Source organism: Rana temporaria, chromosome 7 (genome assembly GCF_905171775.1).
Source record: "Rana temporaria chromosome 7, aRanTem1.1, whole genome shotgun sequence".
NCBI lineage: Eukaryota > Metazoa > Chordata > Amphibia > Anura > Ranidae > Rana > Rana temporaria.
This window is the reverse complement of record NC_053495.1, coordinates 128,937,161-128,963,523: the sequence shown is the minus strand read 5'-3', so window position 1 is coordinate 128,963,523 and position 26,363 is coordinate 128,937,161. Positions and strand designations below refer to the sequence as shown.

The window sequence follows — 26,363 nt, the reverse complement described above, 5'->3', positions numbered from 1 at the left end:
ACCTGTAAAAAGTAAAAGAATTATAGAAACAAAGGGAGCTGGGAAGACCCCTCCACAATGCACTGTATATACAGTAACTAATAACAAAGAATTAGGGATTTAATCCTAATGAATTTAGCTCCAATGATTATTGTGGACAATCTTCTACAGATATCATTCCTACAATGAAGGTTTGATTCCAATGCCTCCTGATAATGAGGCGATATTTACCTGCTCTTTCTTGCGTCAGTGTGCGGCACGCTCCTGGGACTTGGACCATGTAGTTTGTTACATTCATGAGCTTAGCTGCGCTGACTTTTATCAGGCTCACTGGTAAGTTATCCAGTTAGTCAGCAGTCTGCTCAAATGTCACTGCACTGTCACGGTGCCTGCCACTCCTGTGACCACAAAACGAGTTACAGAGCATCTGCAAGGCGCACTCGAGCCCATTATATAAACGTATATTAAAGCAACCAATCACCTACTGGGAACCGTATCTCTAATACAGATAAGGGTCTAGTGTAAAAAAAATGTGGGTCATTAACCGGCTCTGCAAGTTTTTCCCTTGCATGCCGGATATGCTATTGTCAAGGCAAAAGTGACAAAAGAGGTCATGTGACCACCTTCTCCCTCTAGATTGTAAGCCTGTATAGGCAAGCTCCCTCCCCTATCGTATATTTATCTGCATACTCCTAGCAAGAGAAATGCAGCTTCAAAAACGCACGTAAGCCACATTTTTTTCAAGCACTTTCCGGCATTTTTTTTTTCTTTGGCCAGAATAATAATTTATTTTGACCATTAAAATGGAAAAATAAAATAAAAAAAATACTAATGCCGTATACACACGACCGTTTTTCATGACGAGAAAAATGCAATTTTTAAAATTGGTCGTGAAAAACTGTTGTGTGTATGGCCTCGTACACACGCCCGTTTTCCTCGACAGAATCCATCAAGAAACTTGGTGGCAGAGCTTTTTTGCCGAGGAAAACGGTCGTGTGTATGTTCTTCATTGAGGAAACTGTTGGGGAACTCGATGAGAAAAAAAGAGAACAAGTTTTCGACGAGAAACATGTTCGTGTGTATGCTTAGAAACCCGCACATGCTCAGAAGGGTGGCGCCAGTGGAATCAAACTTCCTCTTTATAGTGCCGTCGTACGTGTTTTACGTCACCGCGTTTGAGAGCGACGAGATTTTGTCTTGACAGTGTGTACACAAAGAAAGCTTGTCAAGTTTGTCAAGGAACTCGTCAAGGAAAACAATGTTTCATTTACGACGAGTTCCTCGATCGTGTATACGAGGCCTAAGCTCCAGAGCATATTTCTCGACGTGAAAAATGGGCGTTAAAAATTTAGAAACCTGCTCTATTTTTTTTTGTTGTTTTTCATGACGTTCTATTTCACGTCGTGAAAAACGATCGTGTGTAGGCTTTAACGAGGGGGGGGGGGGGAATGCGCATGCTCAGAAGAGACGGAAGCACTCGTTCTAGTAAAATTAGCGTTCGTAATGGAGATAGCACATTCGTCACGCTGTAACAGACTGAAGAGCGTGAATCGTCTCTCACCAAACTTTTACTAACACGCGGTAACAGGAAATCAGCAAAAGCAGCCCAAAGGGTGGCGCCATTCCAATGGAACTTCCCCTTTATAGTGCCGTTGTACGTTTTGTACGTGACCGCACTTTGCTCGAGCATTTTTTTTCACGATCGGTGAATGCAAGGCAGGCTTGAGAGGAATCACGTCGAGAAAAACGTTGTTTTTTTTCAATGACATGAATAACAGTCATGTGTACGTGGCAAAAGACCCCTTTCACACTGAAGGTGTATTGCAGGCGCTATAGCGTTAAAAATAGAGCCTGCAATCCGCCCTTAAAAAGCTGCTCCATTGTCTCCAGTGTAAAAGCCAGAGGGCTTTCACACTGGAGCGTTGCACTAGCAGCCTGGTAAAAAAAGTCCTGCTAGCCACATCTTTGGAGCGGCGAAGAAGCGGTGTGTATACCGTTCCTCCATCGCTGCTGCCCATTGAAATCAATGGGACAGCGTGGCTATACGGCCCGCGGTTTTAACCCTTTCTCAGTCGCTAGCGGGGGTTAAATGCGCCCCACTAGCGTCCAAAATGTGCTGCAAATCCGCCCATAGCGTCCACAGTAAAAATAGCAGAGTTTTACCGCTGAGGCTATGGGCGGCTCAGTGTGGAAGGGGTCTTAACGTGCCTAGCGCTGAGATGCGTATACCCAACATAATAGGCGTTCAAATGTGCATGAGGCCTTAGGGCCAGTTCACACCATATGCAGTCCAGTGCGTTTTTTTTTTTTCTGCATCAAAAAAGTAGGTTAAATGATTTTTAATGGCATAGTTCACACCAGCGCTTGCAGTTACAGTGCGTTCCAGAAAAAAAAGTAGAACATGCTGCATTTTTCCTGCACTGGAACGCTGTAAAAAGCATCAAAAACGCACTGGAACGCACCTAAATGCATCAAAAACACATTGGAACACACATGTTCTTTTTTTAGCCTAGGTTCACATATGTGCGATGAGGGAACCAGTGCAATTACAGCGTTGGTTCCCGCATCGCATCTCTTCTGCAGGCAGTGCCTTCTGCAAACCGCTGCGGGTGTCAATACATTGTTAATGGCACCCCCAGATCGGTTCACAGATCACAGTGCGTACTGTGAACTTGCGCATGATTCAGATCGCATTGGGTGAAAACATAAATGCGATCCCATTCTAGTGCAATGAAAAAACATTCCCTGCACTATTTTAATGCGAATCCAATGCAAGTTCAGCCATAGAACTGTATAGCTGAACTCGCACTGCACGGACATCACATGTGATCGGCACATGCGGTGCGGGTGGGAATCACATGCAATGTCTGAGATCGCACATATGTGAACCCGGGCTTAAGGTTAAGAAAAAAAAGGGGGGGGAATGCACTGGACTGCATCAAAAAATGCACTTGAACGCATAAAAAACGCGTCACAAAGCGCGCATGCGGAAAAGCATCTGGAACGCATCCACACTGCGTTTCTATGGTGTGAACTGGCCCTTAATCTCCTCTGTATTAATTACTTAGTGCGTCACCACACAAGACAAAGCTTCTCTATAAGGCTCCATTCATACTTTGGGACCATATGCAGGTTTTTGCTCATTATCTCACCGCACACATAGAGCAGCCCATTCATTTTAATAGGCTGCCCTACATGCACCAAAGCAGCTCAAGCACCTTCTTGAGCTTTGCACATTTCGTCAAATAAAGTGTGCTTGGGATGCCATTGTCAAGGAATATTCCCGCAAGCATGATATGCTGTTTTTGCGCATTTTGTAAACGTGCAAAATTGTGCAATTCACAGAACACAACAGTGTGAATGCAGCAGCAATAAAAAAACACCAAATAATAGAACATAAAAGAAGCAAAAGTACTAGACGCTTTCAAATTTGTCTCTTGTCACCTGTTACTGATACAATAATGCTGCGGATCGGATTTTCCGTCGGAAAAACCTTGTATGGTTTTTCCGATGGAACTCTGCTCAAGCTTCTCTGAACTTTCGTCCATTAGGAATGCGGTGACGTACAACACTACGAACAGCCGAGAAAATAAAGTTCAATGCTTCCGAGCATGCGTCGAATTGTTTCCCGGCATGCGTCGGAATTGCTACAGACGATCGGATTTTCCTGAAAATTTGAGAACCAGCTCTCAATCTTTTGTTGGCGGAAATTGCAATGGAGCATACACACAGTCGTAATTTCCGTTTGTGTGTACGTGGCATAAGGGTTCGTTAACAGTAAAAATGGGAGGTGGAACTGTGTTTTCACTGCCTGTCAACACCTCTGAAAAGCGATCTGACCTTGGATTGCTGCAGTGACATCCGCTAGTGTAAATATAGCCTTAGGGCAATTTTACACTTGCTGTCTGGGGGGGGGGGGGGCAAAAAAAACTGACTGTTCAGCTTAAAGCGGAGTCCCACTCAAAAGTGGAACCTCTGTTTATCCCACCTCTCAGGGGGGAGGGGAGAATGGGTACCTGTTTTTGACAGGTACCCTTCCCCACTTCTGGGAAACAGCGCTGCGGCGCCGTCCCTCTGAAGTTTGGCCCCCTGCTCCTTCTTCCACCGCCAGGCCAGTTAGAAAGCACAGCACGCTTAGCGCATGCATAGTTGGGAACCCATGTCTTGTCACATTCGGCTCCCCATCACAGATTGCCCCCGGAAGTGACGTTCCGTTGCCGCCATCTTGCTACACCCCACACTCCTGCACTGTAATGATAACGTGTGAAGGGGGCAAGCGGACATCTTATTACACCCACCGGAGTTTCAGATTTCACAGTTATACAAAACGGAGCTTATATGCTTAAATACAGTATTTGGAAATGCGACTGTTTACATGTTAAATGTGAAAATCAGAAGTTTTCTGTCACAATAGCAACCATGTAAGGTCAGCAGGTTTGCTGCTGCTTTTAAAATGTAACATCTAAACAGTCCGTCGGATTTCCAAATACTGTATATAAGCTCCGTTTGTGTTGAAAATAACTGTGAAATCTAAAACTCCGGTGGGTGTAACAAGATGTCCGCTTGCCCCCTTCACACACTATCATTACTGTGCAGGAGTGTGGGGTGTAGCAAGATGGCGGCAATGGATTGTCACTTCCGGAGCAATCTGTGATGGGGAGCCGAATGTGACAAGACACCGGCTGTGAGATCAAAAGGCTTCACTGCCGGTTCCCCTTACCATGAATGGCAGCGGCAGCACCCGAGAGCCGATCCCAAAATCAGCTGGGGTGTCGACATTGTGGGAACCCTGCACAGGTAAGTCTCCTAATAATAAAAGTCAGCATCTACAATATTTTTTCTTGGGGGGACTCTTTGCCGTTCTTCAGGTCCAGGCGTTGGCATCTTAACTGTGGGCAGCTGACTGTGACTCCTTGCTGCTTCACAGCCGGATGCCCACTGCGCATGTGCCAGTGAATGGTCTCCAGGAACTTGTGACGTGTCCCAAGAGACTGTGTGGCAATCTGACTGGAAGTGGGAGCGGTACCTGTTAAAATCAGGGAGCAGAACCAGTGGCGTCACTAGGGTTGGTTTCACCCGGTGCGGTAAAACATGGTGTCACCCCCCCTCTGTCTAGGCTGCCCAGCACCAAGCAGGCAGCGCATGGGCACGGGGCGCACCCCAAACCAGCCCCTGTAAATGATAGTATAGGGCAGTATAGTGGCAGGTTAGGGTAGTGGGGTGGTATAGGACAGGTTAAGGTGGTATAGGGCATGTTGGGGTGATATAGGGTAGTTTGGGTGGTATAGGGCAAGTTAGGGTTGCATAGGGCAGGTTGGGGTGGTATAGGGCAAGTTAGGGTGGCATAGGGCAAGTTGGGATGGCATGGGAAAGTTTGGGGTGGTACAGGGCAAGTTAGGGTGGCATTGGGCAGGTTGGGGTGGTATAGGGAAAGTTATGGTGGCATAGGGCAGATTGGGGTGGTACAGGGCAAGTTAGGGTGGCACAGGGCAAGTTGGGGTGGCATGGGAAAGTTTGGGGTGGTACAGGGCAGGCTGGGGTGGTACAGGGCAGGCTGTGGTGGCACAGGGCAGGCTGGGTGGTACAGGGCAGGCTGGGGTGGTACCGGGCAGGCTGGGGTGGTACAGGGCTGTTTGAGGGGGTACAGGGCAGGCTGGGGTGGTATAGGGCTGTTTGGGGTGGTACAGGGCAGGCTGGGGTGGTACAGGGCAGGCTAGGTGATACAGGGCAGGCTGGGGTGGCACAGAGCAGGCTGGGTGGTACAGGGCAGGCTGGGATTGCACAGGGCAGGCTGGGCTTGTCAGCTAAAAAAAAAACATTAAAAAAAAAACTGGATGGTGTCACCCCTCTAGCGGGTGTCACCCGGTGCAGACCGCACCCCCGCACCCCCCTAGCAACGCCTCTGAGTAGAACTTCCTCTTTTGAAAGTTCGGCTTTCAGCTGCAAAGGCAGCTGGACAGGGTTGTATAAAATGCAAGGGAAAATGATCCCCTTGTTATGTTAGGTGGGCAGTACCACCACCAATTCAAATGAATAGGGCCACACATGCAACCACCTTATAACTCTGTGTAATGGATGCGGTTGTGTAATAGAATTTACAGGGTTAAAACAGGCATTGGGGAAGTGAAATATTGCTTGCTCACCATCTGTTAAACACTGCGGATCGCTTTTCAGAGGGGCAGCAACATCTGCCACAAGTATAAACTTAGCCTAAGGCACAGGGGTGAAAAGAAAGGCTGCATTTGTAAGCACATAACTTTTTTTTTTTGAACATAAATGAATAGTTGTCTATGGGGCAATGCACACAGCTGTGTACAGATCTGTGATGTAGCAATGCATTCAGAGCCATTAACCACTTATAGACCAGGCTTTTTCTGACACTTTTTGTTTAAATCAGTATTTCTTGCTAGAAAATTACTTATAACCCCCAAGCATTATACATGTTTTTAGCAGAGAATCTTGGAAATAAAATGGTGATCGTTGATTTTTTATGTCATGCGCTATTTGTGCAACGATTTTTCAAACGCACATTTTTGGGAAAAAATAAATTTTAACGAATGAAAAAACCCCCACAGTATATACCCCATTTTTTTGTTGTATGAAAGATGATGTTACGCTGAGTAAATAGATACCTAACATGTCATGCTTTAAAATTGCGCACGCTCATGGAATGGCGACCTAAAAATCTCCATAGGCAACGCTTTAAACGCCTTTACAGGTTACCTGTTTAGAGATACAGAGGAGGTCTAGCACTAGAATTATTGTTCTCACTCTAACATTCGCGGCGATACCTCACTTGTGTGGTGGACTTACGTATGCGTTTGATTTTTCTCGCGAGCACAGAGGGATGGGGGGCGATTACATTTTTTTTTCCTTATTCATTTTACTTTTTATTTTTACACTGTCCCATTAATTATTTATTTTTTAGCATTTTTATTCCTATAACAAGGAATGTAAACATCCCTTGTAACAGAAATAAGGATGACAGGTCCTCTTTATGAACAGATCTGGGGTCAAAAAGACCCCAGATCTCTTCTTTACCTTTAAAAGCAAAAGATCAAAAAAACTTTTTTTTGATCTTTTGCTTCAAAAAAAACTTGTTTACATCATGACGGTGCTCCGGTCCTCCAAGGACATAAAGGCGATCAAAGCCTCTTTGATCGCCTGTGTGACCAGCTGGCAGAACTGTTGGGTCGTTTCTTGGGTGAGCCGGCGAAAACGGTAAGCCTGAGAAACGCCCAATGGCGGCCACACGGAATGCTTTCAAGAGAAAAAAAAACAATATCGGGGGTAATGACTGATATCTTCAGCTATAATGCCGCGTACACACGATCGTTTTTCGTGTTGTAAAAAATGATGTTTTTCAGGCTCTAGAAAAAACTACGTGCGTGGATGCGTGGATTTTTCACGTCGTTAAAGCCCACACACGACCATTTTTTACAACCTGAAAAACAACAACGTTAAAAACGTTGTTAAAAAATAGAGCATGTTCGAATTTTTTTTTGCCCGTTTTTCAGAACCCGAAAAATGCTCTGAAGCCCACACACGATCGTTTTTAATGACATTGAAAAAAACATAATTTTTTGTAAACCGAAAAACGGTCGTGTGTACGCGGCATAATTCCGGTAAACCACTTGCAAACTGCAATATATTGTGGTCGGCAAGTGCAATAATTTAAGTGTATTTATGTAAATTACTGCATTGAAATGTTACATTTTCTACATACAAGAAGAGGATGAAGAATAATTGTACACGTATACATACTCAAAAGCCCCATACACACTATGGCCCGGATTCACATACATCGGCGCATATTTATGCGGGCGCAGCGTATCTAATATACGCTACGCCGACGCAGCGCACAGAGACAAGCACTGGATTCACAAAGCACTCGCTCCTAAAGATAAGCTGGGTTTCCTCGGCGTAAGCCGGCGTAGGTGGAAGTGGGCGTGAGCCTTGCTAATGAGGCGTGACCCCATGCAAATGATGGACCAAGCGCCATAGAAGTACTTAAAACGAACGGCGCATGCGCCGTCCTGTGGACGCATCCCTAAGATACGACGGATCACTGCCTACGACGTGAACGTAACCTACGCCTAGTCATATTGACGTACAACGTAAACGACAAAAGATATGACGGCTTGTGTTCCCTGGTCCATACCTTTGCATGAGTTGCGCCTCCTATATGGGGAATAATTTTACGCCGGACGTACGACTTACGTAAACCGCGTATATTATGTGCCGGGCGCAACTACGTTCGTGAATCGGCGTATCGCCCTCATTTGCATATGTGCATAGAAAATCAATGGGAGCGGCAAATGCGCACAGCGTAAATATGCGCCCACGATACGACGGCGTAGGCAAGATACGTCGGTCGTAGGAAGCCTATTTTCAGGCGTATCTAGTTTTGTGGGCACGGCGCACAGATACGATGGCGCATAGTTACACTTACGCGGCGTATCTCGAGATACGTCGGCGTAAGTGCTTTGTGAATCCGGGCCTATCAGTTTTCCTGCAGGTTTTTCTCTTCAGGTTTACCAAAACCATCTAATATGAGGTCAAACCTCAAGAATTTCAATTTGTATGCAATCAGGCAGGCCCTTGCACTACATGGTTTTGGTAAATCTTAAGACAAAAACCTGCAGGAAAACCGATAGTGTGTATGGGGCTTTAGAAGGGAAATCGAAGGAAAAGGTTAATACAGGGTTTGACAAATTTGCTTGGAATTAAGGAGCCAGCTAAAAAAGTTAGGAGCCAGAAAACGCGCCCCGTCACGACGAGCTTGCACGCAGAAGCGAACGCATACGTGAGTAGCGCCCGCATATGTAAACGGTATTCAAACCACACGTGAGGTATCGCCGCGATCGTTAGAGTGAGAGCAATAATTCTAGCTCTAGACCTCCTCTGTAACTCAAAACATGCAACCTGTAGATTTTTTTAAACGTCGCCTATGGAGATTTTAAACGGTAAAAGTTTGACGCCATTCCACGAGCGGACGCAATTTTGAAGCGTGACATGTTGGGTATCAATTTACTCGGTGTAACATTATCTTTCACAATAAAAAAAAAATTGGGATAACTTTACTGTTGTCTTATTTTTTAATTAAAAAAAAGTGTATTTTTTCCCAAAAAAAGTGCGCTTGTAAGACCGCTGCGCAAATACGGCGTGACAGAAAGTATTGCAACGATCACCATTTTATTCTCTGGGGTGTTAGAATAAAAAATATATATAATGTTTGGGGGTTCTATTTAGAGGGAAGAAGATGGCAGTGAAAATAGTAAAAGATTACACATTAGAAAGCTGTTTAACTTGTAATGCCAACGGCCACCACCAGATGGCGCCAGCTCACAGAAGGAAGAGCTTGGGACTTCACAAGGCCGCAAAGCCGCGGCCTCAATTACCGGCCGTCGTGGGCCCGCCGCGATCGCGCGACGGGGGAGGTGGGGGCGCACGAAGACACAGGATCCTTTGCCTCCGTGCGCCCCCACCTCCCACGCCGCGCGATCGCGGCGGCCGGTAATTGAGGCCGCAGCTTTGCGGCCTTGTAGGTCACAATTTGCGGGCGCCAGGTCACAATTTCTTGTCGCATTTGCGACCTGGCGCACAGATTTTGTCAACCCCTGGGTTAGTGAACCAACAATGCACTAGCTTAACCACTTCCCGACGGCCGTACGACTATATACGGCCGCAGGGTGGTTCTAATTCTCTGGGGCGCCGTGTTTTTACGGCCGCCCCTTTCCGCGTTCCCCGCGCGCGCTCCCGACATCTGTGCTGGCCGTGTCCCTTGGACACAGCCAACCAAGATCGCCGTGAACGGCCAATCGGAGTGGCCGTTTGCTAGGCGATCTGTGCGGCCAATGAGAGATGATCTCATATGTAAACATATGAGATCATTTCTCATTGCCGGCTCTCACACTGACAGCGTCCTGTCAGGGAGAGAGGAGACCGATCTGTGTCTCTTGTACATAGAGACACAGATCGGTCACCTCCCCCAGTCACCCCCCTTCCCCCACAGTTAGAATACTATATAGGGAATACATTTAACCCCTTCCTCACCCCCTAGTGTTAACCCCTTCCCTGCCAGTCACATTTCTACAGTGATTAGTGCATATTTATAGCACTGATCGCAGTATAAATGTGAATGGTGCCAAAAATGTGTCAAAAGTGTCCGATGTGTCCGCCATAATGTTTCAGTCGCAATAAAAATCGCAGATCGCCGCCATTACTAGTAAAAAAAAAATAATAATAATTCTGTCCCTTATTTTGTAGGCGCTATAACTTTTGCGCAAACCAGTCGCTTATTGCGATTTTTTTTTTTTTTACTAAAAATATGTAGAATACTTATTGGCCTAGACTGAGGATAAAAAAAAAATTGAGCTATTTATTATAGCAACAAGTAAAAAATATATTTTTATTTTTTCAAAATTTTCGCTCTATTTTTGTTTATACCGCAAAAAATAAAAACCGCAGAGGTGATCAAATACCACCAAAAGAAAGCTCTATTTGTGGGAAAAAAAGGACGTCAATTTTGTTTGGGAGCCACGTCGCACGACCGTGCAATTGTCAGTTAAAGCAACGCAGTGCCGAATCGCAAAAAGTCCTCTGGGCAGGAAGGGGGTTTAAGTGCCCAGTAAGGAAGTGGTTAAAGGAACCTATTTAGAAAATAAAAAACAAACCTTTACAACCCCTTTAATGCCAGTGTGAACTCAGCATTAAACCCCATGTCCCTTTTGTGGTGCTTTAAAGTGTCTTCAAAGCCTCTATAGAAGTCTATGACAAAGCTTGCTTGAAGCACCACTGAAGCATCATTCAAGCACCACCAAAGCACTAAAAACACATCAACAAAGCATACAAAAGCGGTAGGTGCTTTAATGTGTGTTGAAGCTGAAGCAGATGTAAATTATCCCTTACTGTAATTAAAATATGTACATTGCCAGTGTTGGATGTATGTTTTGGCTAAGGCAGAAAGGACAGCTTACAGAAGATTTATAGTGAAGTTTACAAGCTGCCAATAAGGGAGACAGGGGAGAGAATCAGGGAGATAAGACACTATTCTTGTAGGTTTGACTCCTTTGTGTCTCCCTAGCAGCAGAGTTTGTCCTGTCACGTCTCCTGCTTTTCATTCCTGATCTGTGTTTCCTGTAGCATAGTCTGTGTCATACCTGTTGCGTCATTCCCCCACAGCAGCAGTAAAGCTGTCAGCTGATTGGCCTCTAGTGGCTCTAAATTTAGGCACAGTGCTGAGAATAGAGAGTAACTGAGCATGTGCGCAATTGGGTGCATTACTCGATTTTATACAGTATAGGCACTAATTTTTAATGTGTGCCATACTCGCAAAAGGGGCCAGCCTAAGGAGATCTAGCAAAACGTAATATCATGTACGATAATGTTAAAGTGGTTGTAAACCTCAGACATGAAATATAAATAAAACATATCCCTCTACAATGTGTACTTGTCAATTTAGAGCACTAATGCCGCGTACACACGATCATTTTTCAGCATGAAAAAAAAGTAGTTTTTCAAAAACGTCTTTCAAAAGGATCGTGTGTGGGCTTCACAGGTTCTGAAAAATGACAAAAAAAAAAATTCGAACATGCTGCATTTTTTAATGTCGTTTTAAACTATGTAGTTTTTCGGGTTGTACAAAATGATCGTGTGTGGGCTAAAACGACGTAAAAAACCTGCGCATGCTCAGAAGCAAGTTATGAGACGGGAGCGCTCGTTCTGGTAAAACTACTGTCCGTAATGGAGTAAGCACATTCATCACGCTGTAACAGACAGAAAAGCGCAAATCGTCTTTTACTAACACGGAATCAGCTAAAGCAGCCCAAAGGCGAATAGAACTTCCCCTTTATAGTGCCGTTGTACGTGTTGTACGTCACCGCGCTTTGCTAGATCATTTTTCTAAAAACGATGGTGTGTAGGCAACGTCGTTTTAATGATGAAGTTGGGAAAACGTTGTTTTTTCGACATGCTGAAAAATGATCGTGTGTACGCGGCATAAGTGTAATTTCTGTCAGCTGCTTTGGTCACTTCTGACAAGTTTTCCTGACACCAAGAGAAAAAAAGTAATAGGGGAGGAAGCTCCAGCTGATTGACAGCCTCAGATCTGTTCCTGTGTGAAGTGGGGCATGTCCCTTCCCACCAATCAGCTTTCAGAGCTCTCCTCGCTGAGCTCTGCCGCCGGCCACCCATGATCGTTCGCTGGAGAGCCAAAACGGCAGATAAGGCAGACTATCGCTCTGTCTGACAGGAAGAAAGAGATCTGTGATTCCTGCTAATCAGGAACACAAATATGTCTCTTTCCTTTGATTGCCCCTGATGTTAACCACTTCCCTGCCAGTGTCATGTATACAGTGAATTTTTTTTTAGCAGTGATCACTGTTTTGCCTCACTGGTCCCCAAAAAGTGTCACTTATGCCTCGTTTCCACTGAGCGGATCGGTTCGAGATGGTTCGGTACAGTATGCTATTTTGAGTGTTTCCATTATGAAAGCGGCCCATACAACCGAACCATACCACACCATTCTGGGTCCTAAGATGTGGGGCCATAGAAAATGCTATGGTTCGGTTAGGGTGGAGCTACAATACATTCCACTGATTGGTGGACACGCTAGGCATTTTTTCTAAACCCTGTATGGCCCCTTGCAGTGGAAATGCTCACCTGAATAGGCCAGACCATTCTAACCCTTCAAAACTGTACCCGACCCGAACCATTCCGCTCAGTGGAAATGAGGCATATGTGTCAGATTTGTCCGCCGGAATGTTGCAGGCCCGCTAAAAATCGCTGCTCGCCCCCACTACTAATAAAAACAATAAAAAAATAATCCCTAAGAGTCGGTTCACACAGCAGCGGCACGACTTCGGGGGCGACTCTGCAAGTCGTCCTGAAGACGACTTCAGAGGCGATTTGCAGAACGACTTCTGTATAGAAGTCAATGCAGGTCGCCCCGAGCCGCCCCCAAAGTCGAACAGGAACCTTTTTCTAAGTCGGAGCGACTTGCGTCGCTCCTATTAGAACGGTTCCATTGCATTGAATGGGACACGACGCCTCAGGCGGCTGATCCGCTTGTCGTGTCGCCCCAGTGTGAACCGGGTCTAAATCTATCCCCTATTTTGTAGACGCTATAACTTTTGCACAAACCAATCAATATACACAATACACACTTATTGGGATTTTCTTTACTGAAAATATGTAGCAGAATACAAATTGACCTAGTAAAAAACATTGGGCCTAATCCTCAAAAGAGATACTCCGGCGTAAGCCGTCGTATCTCTGGTTCTAACTTTGGAACTGATCCTCAGAAGCAGTTTTCCTAAGTTAGGCAGAAGATCCGACATCTGTAAGGGACTTACACTGCCGGATCTTAGGATGCAGTACCGCATCCGCCACTGGGGGCATTTCGAGTCGAAATGCCTCTTCTGGTATGCAAATTAGCACTTAGGGCGATCCTCAAAGCTTTTGTGCTTAGTTTTTGCGCCGTAAGTGTTAGTTTGCCTGGTGTAAAACTAGGGCTGGTTTTACAAAGTGTAAAGTTAGTCACACCTTGTAAAGGCCCATTCGAGCGACGGCATTTGGTATGCATTCCCGAGGGAGAACTCCACGGCAATTTGAAAAATCCAAACCGGCATGGGTTCCCCCCCCAGGAGCATACCAGGCCCTTAGGTCTGGTATGGGTTGTAAGGAGACCCCCCCTCCGCCGAAAAATCGATGTAGGGGGTCCCCCTACAATCCATACCAGACCCGTATCCAAAGCACGCTACCCGGCCGGTCAGGAAGGGAGTGGGGACGAGCGAGCGCCCCCCCCTCCTGAGCCGTGCCAGGCCGCATGCCCTCAACATGGGGGGGTTGGTTGCTCTGGGGCAGGGGGGCGCACTGCGGCCCCCCCCACCCCAGAGCACCCTGTCCCCATGTTGATGAGGACAGGACCTCTTCCCGACAACCCTTGCCGTTGGTTGTCGGGGTATGCGGGCGGGGGCTTATCGGAATCTGGGAGTCCCCTTTAATAAGGGGGTCCCCAGATACCGGCCCCCCACCCTAAGTGAATGGATATGGGGTACATCGTACCCCTATCCATTCACCTGTAGGCAAAAAGTAAAAGTTAATAAACACACAACACAAGGGTTTTTAAAATAATTTATTATTCTGCTCCGGAGGCCCCCCCTGTCTTCTTTATTAGCTCTAATACCAGGGGGGGCTTCTTCTTCCGCTCTCCGGGGGTCTTCTCCGCTCTCCGGGGGGGGTTTCTTCTTCCGCTCTCCGGGGGGGGCTTCTCCGGACTCCGGGGGGCTTCTTCCATCTTCTCCCCTCTTCCGCTGTTGACTCGGCGAACCCCGGTTCTTCTGCAGCTCTCCGGTGCCTTCGTCTTCAGCGCTGGCTGCCTGCTATCTTTGTGTGTTAGCTCAATTTCTAACAGGCAGCCGGCGCGGTCTTCTGTGACGTCAGGTTCTTCTCTTCCCTTCTTCCGATCTTGCCTCGTCGCCTCTTGTCGCTGTAATGATGGAAGCGCGCCGTGCATCCCATTTATATAGGCATCACCGTCCCATCATGCTCCGGCAGGTACCCACGTGGTGGGTGCCTACCCACGTGCACCCACCACGTGGGTACCTGCCGGAGCATGATGGGACGGTGATGCCTATATAAATGGGATGCACGGCGCGCTTCCATCATTACAGCGACAAGAGGCGACGAGGCAAGATCGGAAGAAGGGAAGAGAAGAACCTGACGTCACAGAAGACCGCGCCGGCTGCCTGTTAAAAATTGAGCTAACACACAGCGGAAGAGGGGAGAAGATGGAAGAAGCCCCCCGGAGTCCGGAGAAGCCCCCCCCGGAGAGCGGAAGAAGAAACCCCCCCCCGGAGAGCGGAGAAGACCCCCGGAGAGTGGAAGAAGAAGCCCCCCCTGGTAATTGAGCTAATAAAGAAGACAGGGGGGGCATCCGGAGCAGAATAATAAATTATTTTAAAAACCCTTGTGTTGTGTGTTTATTAACTTTTACTTTTTGCCTACAGGTGAATGGATAGGGGTACGATGTACCCCATATCCATTCACTTAGGGTGGGGGGCCGGTATCTGGGGACCCCCTTATTAAAGGGGACTCCCAGATTCCGATAAGCCCCCGCCCGCATACCCCGACAACCAACGGCAAGGGTTGTCGGGAAGAGGTCCTGTCCTCATCAACATGGGGACAGGGTGCTCTGGGGTGGGGGGGGCCGCAGTGCGCCCCCCTGCCCCAGAGCAACCAGCCCCCCCATGTTGAGGGCATGCGGCCTGGCACGGCTCAGGAGAGGGGGGGCGCTCGCTCGTCCCCACTCCCTTCCTGACCGGCCGGGTAGCGTGCTTTGGATACGGGTCTGGTATGGATTGTAGGGGGGGTCTCCTTACAACCCATACCAGACCTAAGGGCCTGGTATGCTCCTGGGGGGGGAACCCATGCCGGTTTTTTCTTTGAAAATTGGCATGGAGTTCTCCCTCTCAGGAATGCATGCTGAGCGACGCTGTCATTTTTTTTAAAAATTATTTGTTTTCACGGCGCGTATATTTTTTTTCTCCCGTCGCAACTTTAGTGTCCCGTCGCAATCCACAAAGCCGCCCGGCGTCAATTACGTTCGCGCGCTGCACGTCGGGAAAATTACGTCACACGCATGCGCAGTATGGCCGGCGCGGGAGCGCGCCTCATTTAAATTGTAAACGCCCCCCGGAGAGGAGGAACGCCTTACGACGGCGGCTCTTAAGTTACACGGCTTGAAATTTTTACGTAAGTGCTTTGTGGATCAGGCACTTAGGTAAAAACTTTAAGTCAGTGTAACTTAACTGCTGAAAGTTAAGTTACGCCACCTGGCTGAGGATTTGGCCCATATTTTTTTTTCAAAATTGTTGACTTTTTTTGTTTATAGCGCAAAAAAATGTAATCGCAGAGGTGATCAAATACCACCAAAAGAAAGCTCTATTTATGGGAAATAAAGTACATTACTTTTATTAGGGTACGGTGTCACAGGACCATGCAATTATCAATTAAAGTAACCCAGTGCTGTATCACAAAAAAATGGCCTGGTCAGGAAGGGGGTAAAACCTACCAGGGCTGAAGTGGTTAATATAAAAGGAATATGTGAATTCAGAGCAAAATCTGAACTCTTCATAAGTATGCTTTTTCTGATTCACTGAAAGTACTGGAATCAGATCAGCATGATAACCAACTAGCTAGCATTTGCAGAAGGAGTGGTCAGCAATGGCAACCACCATGCTTATCTAGACACAGTTTCTGGAATACAAAAAAAATATGTAAAGCCAAAAACGTTTTTTTCTATTTTAGATAAAGTAGAAAAGAATTAGAATTCCTGTCTGGTTTTTACTGTTATGTGGGTCTCCATTACAGAGATTTCCCTCCCACTTCCTGTTCTGCTAACTATAGTTTTACCAAACAGGAAGTGAGGCAATTCTCCAACAGACAGCAATAAACACCTGACAGGAGATCCAGCATCCTGATACTTTATTTCTACCTGTGTTGCTGTTGGAAATTTTTCTTCAATTCCTGTCTAGTAAAATGCTGTCAGGACAAGAAGAGAGGGTCAATCTATCTTGGATACCAGTGACGTTTTACCCCTTCCCCGCTCGAGCACTAACTGTCCTGTATGAGTTGTATTCTCCATACAACCCTTAGGGCCCTTTCACACGTACGAACCGTATGTCCGCATTTTCATCCGTCCGTTTGCGGATGAAAACGGGACATATATGGGTCCCTATGTGATTACGGGTGTCAGCGAATGAACAAAGATCCGCATTTGCGGACGGAAGAAATCCTATTTTTTTCCGTCTGCCGGATCGGATGAACACGGACATACGGTCCGTGTTCGTCCGATCCCCCATAGGGGAGAGCGGAGGAAAGACAGGGCGGTCCCTGCACAGTGTGCGGGGACCGCCCTGTCAGCTGCCAGCTCAGCGGGGATTTTACGGAGGATCCCCGCTGAGCTTTGCGGACACACAGAGCGAATCATTACTGATCCGCTCCGTGTGAAAGGGTCCTTAATTTCCTGAGGTTTTGTTGAAATCTGTCGTTTTTGAAAGTCACAAATTTTCTGAAGGCCTGTCAAATTACAGAGTCCACCTTGTGTGGAAGAAGCCTATCTGTCTCCTCCCCCCTCCATTGCCACATTTGGCATTTTTCAGGGAGGAGGGTGGAACTCTGTTTTTGACCGGTACCGTTCCCCACTTCCGGGAGACGGGTCTGCGGCCTAGTCTCTCGGGAGTTCGGACTCCTCCTCCTTCCTGCACTGCCGGACCAAATATAAAGCGCAACGCGCTTCGCACATGCGCAGTAGAGAACCAGTAGGGAACCGGCTGTGAAGCCGAAAGGCTTCACTGCCGGGTTCCTTTACCAGGAATGGCAGCAGCTGTGCCCGACAGCTGATCCGAAGATCGGCTGGGGTGCCGACATCGCGGACTCCCTGGACAGGTAAGTGTCCATATATTAAAAGTCAGTAGCTGCAGTATTCTTAGCTGCTCACTTTTATTTTAAATGTTTTACATTTTTTAATTGTTCAGGTGCCTTTTATTGTCAATAGCACCTAAATGCAGGTGTGATTCTGCCGTGCGATAAATTGCGCGGCAAACCACATTGTGCGAAACTCATCACCCAAATGAAGATCCTGCTCTTTTTCGCAGGCAGAATCGCACCCATGTTTAGGTGCCATTGAAAATGAAAGGCACGTGAACAAGCGTGGTGCGATTTGTCAGTTTTGCAGAGCGTTTTGGGATAGCAAACGCCTAGGTGTGAACAGGGCCAAATTGTAACCCCTTCAATCCTGAATAAAGCAAACCAAGAGGGGAATTTAAAGTGGAACTAAACCCTCCTATCATTTTCAGCCAAGTAAGCTGCCATCTTGACCTCTGTTTGACCTTCAACCGCCATGGTGCTGCACATGTGATCAGGTATGATAGCAGCCACTTGAGGTCAGTTTGGTTGAGAGCACAACCAATGTTTATAGTTACATTCTATGCACATGCTGAGAATGTAACTGTTTTTTGAAACTGTTCAATTGATGGGTTTAGTTCTGCTTAAACCCCCTTTCACACTGAGGGCATATTGCAGGCGCTATAGCGTTAAAAATAGCGCCTACAATCCGCTCTCAAACAGCTGCTCCATTGTCTCCAGTGTTTTCACACTGGAGCGTTTACCGCTCCTTCACCGCTGCTGCCCATTGAAATCAATTTGACAGTGCGGCTATACCGCCTGCAATGCGCTGCTGCAGCAGCGCATTGCGGGAGGTTTTAACCCTTTCTCGGCCACTAGCGAGGGGTAAAACTGCCCCGCTAGCGGTCAAAATGTGCCGCTAAATCCGCCCATAGCGTCGGCTGTAAAAATAGCAGAGTTTTACCACCGACGCTATGAGCGGCTCAGTGTGAAAGGGGTCTTACTAAGACTGGAACATACAGAATTTGGAGTAGCTGTGCATGGCAACCACTCAGCTTCTAGCTTTCTTTTTTAAAGCTTAACTGAACAAGCTGAAGTTACAAGCTGATTGGTTACTATGCACAGATGCTCCAGATTCTGTTTGCTCCAAATTTAGTAAATACCCCTCTAAAGGGTTGAGTTCACAAAGCTACATCACCAGGATGAAGATACATATTCTTAGTAATTTTAGGCGGACTCCAATAAGATCTAAAAAAAACTGTCACATGCTTAAAATAAAGATTTGTGTCCTTGTGATGCAGCAGTGTCAATTGAGAATAAGGGGGAAAGGGGGTTTAGGCTGTTTCAGCCCCCTTTTTCCTCATGGGATTCTTGGCAGGGGACAGTTTCAAGGTTCCCCTGGGGCTTTTAGGCGGGAAGTAAGGGGATTGGTTAAAGCATTGAGTTGCTAGGGGTGAAATCTGAGGTGGTGATAGGTCAAGAAGGTTTTTGAGCGGGAAAGGTCTGGGTTGGTTTAGGTACTTGGGTTGCTGGGGTAAATTTGAAAGTTTAAGGGCTCAGGATTGGTCAATCAGGGTCATCTGATGTTCCAGAATTGTCCAGTTCTGGGAAAGTCCCTATTTAAGGAGCTGGTTCCGTGGATCGGGGCCAGCCGTTTCCAAGGGAGAACTGACAGCGGATCTACCGCCCCCCCTTCCCTTGTCACGGTATAGCTTTGGTAAATCCATTTTGCAGGTTGGCAAAAGGGGATAGTGGTTGGAATATTTAAGGAATTTATGCAGCTTGAGTCTTAGTGGCTGAGCTGTAATTTTATTGGTTACAGTTGATTATATAAGTTTTAATAGGTAATGGTAATATTTTAATAATCATTTTAAATAAACCAATAGTTATGCCGCGGCCAAATTTTATTCCAAAAAAAATAAAATTTTGGTTGGTGGTGTAAAAAAAAAAAAAAAAGGTTATTTGATAAAGTGGTCTTGTTTATTTATTTACTTAATAAAAAAAAAAAATGAATTTGGTGTGGTCTCAATTCATTGGTATTTCCAGGCATCCTGCATATAATCCCATATACATTTTAGGGCTCACTGGCACGTGTGCATTCTGGTGTGCATTGTGTAGGGGCTGTGATGCCTTGTTACAACGCATAGTATGCTTTTTGCCCCGTACACACGATCTGAATTTCCGATGAATAAAGTCAGACTGACTACATCTGGACTGATCTGGACTACAAACACCTCTTCCTCAGACTGACTTTTTCCATTGAAAATTCCGACCGTGTGTATGCCCCATTGGAGTAATTCCATCGGAAATTCAGATGAATTCCATTCCACATAGACATGTTCTCTTTTCCTCCGATGGAATTCCGATGTGAATTTGGTCAGACAAATGTGTGTACAGGGCTTTACATTTTCCTTTTTAACTTGAGGTGTGACACAATGACATTTCGCTTAAAGAGGAGTTCCACCTAAAAATGGACCTCCGCTTAACCCACACCTCGCCCCCTTACATGCCACATTTGGCATGTAATTTTTTTTGGGGGGGAGTGGGGGCTTCAGGAGAAGGGGACTTCCTGTCCCACTTCCTCCTTCCGCCGAGGGGCTGAAAAGGCGATTAGCTTAATCGCCTTTTCACAGCCCCTCCCTGTAGGCAAGCGCCTGTCCAAACGGACGGCGCCGCGCCGCTCGCGCATGCACAGTGGGTGCCCGGCCGTGAAGCCGAAAGCTTTCACTGCCGGGTGCCCACACTAAGAATGAAGACGCCGGCCGGCGAGGGGGGGCGAGGAGCGGACCCCCGGCCGGCGCGTCGCTGGAGCCGTGGAGCAGGTAAGTGTCAGTTTATTAAAAGCCAACAGCTACACTTTTTGTAGCTGCTGACTTTATAAAATAAAAAAAAAGGTGGAAAACCCCTTTAACTCTATGCACCGCAGCATGTCTGCGCAGCTCAACTCAACACAGCAGTTTGGTGGGAACAGGGCACATAGTAAACAATTGTTTTCATGCACTGAGCTTGGCTTGACCTATGCCGATAATTGCAGGTGAATGGGCATAGCGTGTACAAGTCCTTAAAGTGTATCTAAACCCAAAACCAAAAATATAAAACAAGTATACCCTACCAGTTTATAGCTATAGTGGCTGCATTCATTTTCTTTTACAGGGCATTTTCACCTGGTAATCCTACCAGTAACTTCCTGTTTTAGAGTGACAACACTCACTCCTCCACTGCATCTATGGAGGGAGCCATAGTTATTGCACTAGCCTGATCTCTTGATCTGGACTACAAACACCTCTTCCTCTCTTTATACTATCTGGGGGGCAGGTGAATTTGTAGTTTACGGAAGATAGATTGGAAGAACGATCACACTGTGATTTCAGTTCAGCCCACAGGAAGTAACAAACACACTGTTCTTGGCAAGATCAATGGGTATTAACTGTACTTGCTGAAATGTTAGCCTGAAATACAGTAGAAGACTAATTCAGCAGCCATATCCAAATTTAGTTTAGATATGCAATATACTAAATTTAATTTAGATATGCTTTAAGATCCTGTTTATATCAGCCTACATGCTAAGGACTGTTTTAGGCCTCATTCACATGGGCCTATCTATGTCAGTGTTGCCAACCGTCCGTATTTTTATGGACAGTTCGTAAAAACGGGCACTTTTTCCCCGTTCGTAAATGTCCGTGGTTGCGGGAATGCGTCAGTAAAAATAGCCAAGATCGGTTCGGCTTGGAACTGCGCAGGGGGTGATGGTGGCTGCGGTGGCACTGCAGAGGACGATGGAGGCAGGGGGCAATGGAGGCAGGGGTTGTTGGTGGCACCGCAGAGGGGGATGGAGGCAGGGGACAATAGAGGCAGGGTGGTGATTGGAGGCAGGGTGGTGATTGGAGGCAGGGGGAGATTGGAGGCAGAGGGAGATTGGAGGCATGGGGAGATTGGAGGCATGGGGAGATTGGAGGCATGGGGAGATTGTAGGCAGGGGGAGATTGGAGGCAGAGGGAGATTGGAGGCAGGGGGAGATTGGAGGCAGGGGGAGATTGGAGGCAGGGGGAGATTGGAGGCAGGGGGCAATGGAGGCAGGGGGAGATGGTGGCATCGCAGAGGGTGGGGATGGAGACAGGGGTTGTTGGTGGCACCGCAGAGGGGGATGGAGGCAGTGGACGATGGAGGCAGGGGGAGATTGGAGGCAGGGGGAGATTGGAGGCAGGGGGAGATTGTGGCACCGCAGAGGGGGGTGAAGGCAGGGGGTGTTTTTTGCCTAGCGTACTTGTTTGTAGCCTAAATACTGAAATTTGCACCTAGAAATGTAATTTAGTAATTTTTGTGAAATGGCAGTAAAAATGTGGCTGCGCCGGTAAATTTCGGGTGTCGTGCCAGTAAATTTCAATCTGGTAGGTTGGCAACACTGATCTATGTTTTCATCCGACCCATGTGAAGGGCCATCTGCCCACACAGGTGTTCTGTATACAGTCCCATTCATTTTTATTTGGATGCAGCGGCTGCATGGACACAACTGCTGGTCCCAGTTCAACAGCTGTGTGGGTGCGTGTCCCTGAATGTAGACAATGAGCGAGATTTACCAAGGGGGCTTTCACAAGACAGATCCAATCAGGTCTGCCTGTCAGTTTTTCAGGAGGACCTGATCAGAAGATTCATGCACTCCTATGGACTGGTGGGTGTAAACAGGTTGTCCCCAGAAAAGTAGTAGAGGGGAAATCTTCCAAAGGGGACACTAGTTCTGGTGACCTGGGGCAAATTCCCTTAATTTGCAGAGATTTTCTCCCACTTCCTGTTTGTCTATGGGACAGGAAGTGAAGGGAAATGTTCCCTATAATTAAAATTTAAAGCTGAACTCCAGCTTTACAGCTGACCCAAATAAATGTCCCTCACTAACATGTGTGGCCGCTGGATGTACAGTATAAGCTGTATATAGCGGAAGCTACATACCACACTGTGTTCCGGGTTCAAGCCGAGACTTCCTGTCTATCTGATCGGCACTCAGCCATTCAGAGAAAGCAATGTAGTGAGAAAAAAATGAGTCGGAGGTTGTGACATCATCAGCCCACCTCTCTGACACAGCCAATCAGAAGAAGCTTTGTATTCATTGCTAGCATACATTGCTTTCTCTGAATGGCTGAGCACCGATCAGTTAGACTCTACTATTTTCCGAGTATACTTACAGGTTATACCGCACATCCAGCGGCTTCACATGTTAGCGAGAGACATAGTTCAGTGTATCAAAAGATGGAGTTCAGCTTTAAAGAAGTTGTTAAGTCTCTAGGTGTTTCACCCTAATGCATTCTATATATTAAGATTAAAACCCTTCTGTGCTGCAGAGTCCCCCTTTTTCTTACCTGAACCCAATCGTTCCAGTGTCAAGGACGAGCACAGCAGCTCCAGACGCTTTCTCTGGTTCTCATTGGATAAATTGATAGCAGCAGGAGCCATTGGATCCCGCTACTGTCAATCAAATAATCAAATCCAGTCACAAAGGAGCCGGGGACAGGGCCGAGACCTGCTGTCTGTGTCAATGGACACAGCAGCAGGACACAGGAGCGTGCCTTCACGAGTGCCCCCATTGAAAGCGGGTCTCCATTGGGGCACTCGATGAAGAGGTGGGGCCAGAAGCGCAGCAGGGACACCCCAGAAATGGAGGCTTGGGGCCGCTCTGTGAAAAACCCTTGCACAGAGGAGGTAAATATAACATATTTGTTATTTAAAAAAAACACCTTTACAATCACTTTAAGCTTTGACAATAAGGCCCCATTCACACGGACAGAGCGATCAGACCATCCATTTCTCCCTAAGAAGCAGTGGATGTCAATAAACATGGGTCTGTTGACATCTGCCAACATACGATCCTGTCCGCTAAAAACAGATAGATGGGGATCTGTTCCCCATCCATCTGGCGGGTCGGTTGACAGTCAGATGGAAACAGTCAGATGGAAACGGGCTGTGTCCATGTCCGCTCTGCATCAGCAGTGTAAACACGGACCTGTCATCCGCCTACTCAGCGGGGATCAACTGAGAGATCCGCCACTGAGCAGGCAGCAAAGCTGGCGAACTCTGCCAGTATGAAAGGGGCCTAAAACCTAGAAGCTTTTGGCTTACCATGCACAGCTGCACCATATCCTATGTGCACCGATTTTGGTAAATCTCTACCAATGCGTGTTTGGGGACCCACACCCGACAAACTGGGAGCAGAGGCTGTGTCCATGCAGCTGCTGTATCCCATAGACGTAATGGGGACTGCCTGCATGCAAATGCCTGTGCTTCCTGTGCATGCAAAGATGGCCTTTATGAATGAGGCTTAGCACGCGGGGTTGTGCCTGTTGTGTAATAAGAGTAAAGCCTCGTAGACAGGATCTGACTTTCTGTGGACAAAGCGTAGGACTTTCGTCCGAAGGGCATTGGCCAGGAACTTGTATTGCATATAAACGGCAAAGAATTGTCGGCCAACAAATGCAAAATTACGCGTTTTTCAGCTCTTTAGGGCCATCCTTTGGGCAACTTCTGCTAATGTTGTGTTATGGTGAGCATTGCTTCTGGGCATGCGTGTTTTTACTTTGGAGTTTTGTGTGACAGACTTGTGCACACACGATCGGATAATCCGACAACACGCAATTGTTGGCGGACAATTTGAAAGCATGCTATCCCACATTTGTTGGCGGAAAGTCTGACAACAATTGTCCGATGGAGCGTACAAACGGTCGGATTATCATCACACAATTCCCGTTGGATTATCCAATCGTGTGTACGGGCCTTTAGGGGTGGTACCTTGTTACAATATAAGACACGCCCTATCTTTTTTTCTCTTGTCATAAAATTACAATTCATTCATCTCTATCACTGCAGTATGGTAAGATTTGCTAACATGCGGTTAAAGAAAAAAAGCGTCATGTCTGCATTTTTACGCAATCTGCCGCAACCCACCTCAACGCAGCATTATGGTCAATAATGAGATAGAACATGTTCTGACCAGGATCCAAACCCACGTGTGCAAGGCCACCAGGAAGCGGTCATCTGCATGAGCCAATCATCTGCAGCTAGGACATTCCGCACATCTACATGCCCTTGGCATACGTGCCCATGACCCGCAGACCATTGGCCTGTACCTGGGTTCACATCCTAGTCTGAACCTGCCCCAGTGCATCCCTAGTTACAGTGTGAACAGGGCACATAGAGAACTATTTCTTTTATGTTCCCATGCGTTGATCTATGCAGTCCAATGCAGCTCAGCGGCCAGCCATGGTGTGAACGGGCCCTAGACAGGATAGCCAGGAGTTTATGGTGACAGTGATATGAAAGTTCTGTTCACCGCTTTACATAGAGATCATCCAGACTGCAATCCAATACTGCAAAATGTGTGAATCATACAAATGCCAACAGCATCTATAATAAAGCCTGATGAAAGCCATCATAGAATCCTGTGCAGCTGCTTATATACTGATAAATAAATACAAATATCTGACAGCATAGCAAGGATGAACACAGTGCCCAGTGACCCCCTTCATTGTACAAAGTGTGCCAAGTGCTGCCAGCTACAAAGACATGCAATGTGATGGAAACACAGAGGAGAAGCAAAGAAGACATGAGTGACAGCATGGAGGGGCAGAGAGCACAAAGGGGGCCTGTGATCAGTGCTGCTTTACCTGCTGGAGGGGGTCCTACATGTAGCCCAGGATGACAGCTCATAGCTGTCCTAGCTGCAGGGGACCATGATGTCTGGTGCGGTCAGTGCAGATCCAGGCAGGAGGAGGAGGAGGATGATGATGAGGAAGGCTCCACATTCAGGAATAGAGCAAGGATTGCGGCCAGTGTGTGTGTGTGTATGTGTGTGTGTGTATGTGAGTGTGGTGTCCCCCCTCCCCGAGGAAAGGAGGCGGTGATCAGAGCTCAGGAGGGGATGGATGGTGGTGGTGATGATGTGTACAGGACTGGGCTGTACACTGGATGCCATTCTACAGGCTGGATTAGGTTTCATCTGCTGGGCTAGTAACCCCTCTGATGCCAGCAAGATCTGCACTGCATTGATGGGACTGGCATCATCCACTGCCAGGGATGGCCAGACTAAGATGCGTCAGTGCTTGGCATCCTCTACCAGAGATAATGCCAGGCTGGCTTTGATGCAGATTGCTGCTGCTGAGAACAATTGGGATCCACAAAAGGCATGGTTGCTTTAAAAAATTGAATCTTATGTTTCAAATCTGGAATGGGATTATAGGGATTATGGGCCTGGACATACCAAAAAACTTGAAACCACACTTATAATAATATTCATTTTATTTTTTATTATATATATATTTTTTTAATTACTTAACCACTTAAGCCCCGGACCAATATGCAGCCTAAAGACCCAAGGTGTTTTTACAGTTCGGGACGCTTTAACAGACAATTGCGCGGTCGTGCGACATGGCTCCCAAACAAAATTGGCGTCCTTTTTTCCCCACAAATAGAGCTTTCTTTTGGTGGTAGTTGATCACCTCTGCGGTTTTTATTTTTTGCGCTATAAACAAAAATAGAGCGACAATTTTGAAAAAAATGCAATATTTTTTACTTTTTGATATAATAAATATCCCCCAAAAACATATATAAAAAAAAAAATTTTCCTCAGTTTAGGCCGATACGTATTCTTCTACCTATTTTTGGTAAAAAAATTGCAATAAGCGTTTATCGATTGGTTTGCGCAAAATTTATAGCGTTTACAAAATAGGGGATAGTTTTATTGCATTTTTATTATTTTTTTTTTTTTACTACTAATGGCGGCGATCAGCGATTTTTTTTCGTGACTGCGACATTATGGCGGACACTTCGGACAATTTTGACACATTTTTGGGACCATTGTCATTTTCACAGCAAAAAATGCATTTAAATTGCATTGTTTATTGTGAAAATGACAGTTGCAGTTTGGGAGTTAACCACAGGTGGCGCTGTAGGATTTAGTGTACACTTAGTGTGTGTTTACAACTGTAGGGGGG

At 46.6% G+C, this 26,363-nt stretch overlaps 1 protein-coding gene across 2 annotated transcripts in view; it reads right to left on the bottom strand.

Moving 5' to 3' along the window:
• TLCD4 (TLC domain containing 4) overlaps nucleotides 1-25,253 on the bottom strand; it is a 147,337-nt gene extending 122,084 nt beyond the window's left edge. Inside the window, exon 1 of one of the 2 annotated variants that reach the window (XM_040359970.1) lies at nucleotides 25,038-25,253. The gene's annotated coding sequence lies outside the window, so the exon portion shown is untranslated. Of the gene's footprint in view, nucleotides 1-210; nucleotides 413-25,037 lie in introns of those variants that run through there. The other variant, XM_040359971.1, reaches the window with a different exon arrangement.
• Nucleotides 25,254-26,363: the final 1,110 nt, after the last annotated feature.